A 2,760-nucleotide genomic window follows, 5' to 3' on the forward strand; every position below is an offset into this window, starting at 1 on the left:
ATAAATATCTATTTATCTGTCTGAGCCCTGCCCCCACTCCACACCCCTCATGCATTAGGGGCCTGACCTTGAGTGGGCCCCTCTCCTCCCACCCCTTCCTTTGCATCCCTTGGCCCCTCTCTGTTCCCTGGCCCTGTGCCCTGAGGTTGGGGGACTCTGAAAGGGGGACAGGGAAAAGACAGGTCTCAGCTATGTGGGGAGGGTCGGTGTGACTTCAGACTCTCTCCCCTCTCTCCCTTCCCTTCTCCCAACTGGCCTTGATTCCTCCAGCAATGCCTGAACAGGGGCCATTAGGGGAAATTCAACCCTGAGAGCGGAGAAAGGCAGATTGGGGGATTTGACCCAAGGTGGAGTTGGAGAGGCGCTCTGGGGTGAAGAGGACTAGTAAGCAAGGGGTTTGGGTTTCAGACATACTGGATCTAGAGTCTAAGGAAGAGGGGTGCCCTAGAGCAATCTGAGGTAGGGCTTGGAACGAGGCTGAGGGCGTGGTTCTAGAATGGGTGGGGCTTTGAGTGAGGCAGGGATCGGGCCCCAGAAGTGGGCAGGGTTTGGAAGAGGACAGGGTTTTATGGAAGGGGTGTGTCTTGGGACCTGGGGGCTGGGTTTTAGAGGGGTGGGGCCTGAACCAGGCAGTGGGTGAGGCTCCAGAGTGGGCGGGTCTTGGATTGGGACCAGAGTGTGTGGAAGGGGTGTAGCTAGGAATATTCAGGACACTGAGTTTGATTCTGAAGGGGGCAGATCTTGTGCCAGGCAAGAAGTGGGATTCAGGAATGGGCCAAACTTGACGTGAGTTCGTGGTCTGGGTTCTAGACAGGGTCGGTCTTAGAGTGGGTGTTCATGGTGGTTTCAGAAGGGGAAGCCAACCCCAATGGAGCAGTGAAAAAAATGTTTTAAAGTGGGCGGGTTTGGCAGCGGAGGGAGGTCGGGAATATCCCTGGCCAGAGCTGAGGACTGAGGTGGCCTAGGAGGAGCTGAGAGGTAAGGCTTGGAGGGTAAGGGGTGGGATCCAGAGAGAAGCACCCCCCACACCCTTGCCACCCCCGTGTGACGGGACAGCTAGGTAGTCAGAGGACAGAGCCAAAGGGTCTGTGGGGCCGGCCCACCCCCTCCCCCCTTTCCTTGCCTCCTCCCTCCCTCCACACCCCCACCCGTGCCGGGGTGGTTGGAGGCCCGGTCTGGAGTCCCTATCCTGCACCCTCCGCTGTGTCTGTGACGTCGGTAGTGCCTGTGATTGTGTGTTGCCATTTTGTCTGGCTGTGGTCCCTCCCCCTCTCCTCCAGACGCCCCCCCCTTTTCCTAGCCCTTTGGTATTGTTTGAAGACCTCCCCGAGGAAGAACAAATAGGATTAATTCTCCTCCCCTAAATAAACTCCTCAACCACCTAGTCCACCCGGCTCTGATTTCTCAGCGTGTCTTTTTTCTTGGGAGGGGGGAGGAAGAAGGAGAGGTGGGGGAGAGGCAGCGAGAGGAAGCTCCGCCCCTGACCTGCTGGACCTGCCGTTCAAGTCACCCCATCATTTTAGGTCCCCCCAGCCGCGTTAGGCCAAGCTGCAGCCTCTGTGCAGCCTCAACCTGTCGATCTTTCTAAGTCACGCTCTGAGTAGCCCTGCCCACTGCTCCACTACTGGCGGCTGAACGCCCAGTCTTTCTAGGGTTCGGTTCTAATTCTGGTCCACTAGCCACTCCCCTTCCCAGGCCCCGAGGAGCCCTGTCCTCAAACCCCAAGGGGTCCGACTAGGACCCCGATACTTCACAGGGAGACTTCCCCCTACCTACCCGCCTCGTATTCTTCACACCCAGCTTTCTCGCCATTTCTTTTCCCCGCCCCAGCGGGAGAACTGGGAGACCCGCTGGGCGGCAAGGCAAGGAGGGGGAGCACTGGGGTGATTCGTTACCTCATTCATTCATTCCCTTTAACCCCTCCGTGGCTCCTCCCTGGGGCAGGGAGGGCCGGGAAGTGACTGGGATGTGCGTGATGGAGCTGGGTAGGGAGGAGGTGCCCTGTGCCCACGCTGAAAGGCCCGGCTGCCGACACCGCCTTGCCTAATTAGAAGCCCCCGCCCGGCGCCGAGTTCTGACGGCGGGCCGCAGACCCGCTCCTCCCAGCCCTGAGGCACAGCCAAGCCTGACAGGCGAAAGAGAGACTCCCAGCTATGGGAAAGGGATATCTAACTGGAGAGAGAAAAATGGGAGCCAGGGAGGGAAGGCTTTAAGATCTATTTCTCAGGACTTGGGGGGACAGGACAGCTGGGCCCGTAAGAAAGGGGAGGGAGCGGGGAGTGGGGCCTCGGAACCTGGCCAGTGACTTTAACCGCTTCCCCTATAAATCTCAAATAGTCCTGGCTCTGATAGGGTTTGGGAGCGGGGGCTGTGGGGATGGGAGCACCAGCTGGGACTGCGATGGGCTTGGGGATCATTCCTGGAGCACCCATCCGGGGAAAAGAGACCCTCCGAACATCACCAGTGGGGAGGGGGGGCAAGAGGTGGCTTTAACCCCTACTCCCAATAAACATCCAAGACAAACGGACATGACACGCCAACACAGATACCCTAGCGCCCCACTTCCAAGTCCCCCCTCCTCCACTACAGAGCCCGCAAGCCCTCGAATACCCCGTGAGAGGCCATATGTTACCCTGGGGCTCTGGGGGTCCTGCCTTCCGTGGCCCGGCTCCGGCCCAGGGCAGGAAGGCTGGGGAGCGCTCCGTTCTGGCGCTCCTGGGCTGCCTGCCCCTCACCTCGAGGCAGGGGGCGCCTTGGCCC

This window comes from Ursus maritimus (genome assembly GCF_017311325.1).
Source record: "Ursus maritimus isolate PB19 chromosome X unlocalized genomic scaffold, ASM1731132v1 scaffold_X1, whole genome shotgun sequence".
NCBI classification, from domain to species: domain Eukaryota; kingdom Metazoa; phylum Chordata; class Mammalia; order Carnivora; family Ursidae; genus Ursus; species Ursus maritimus.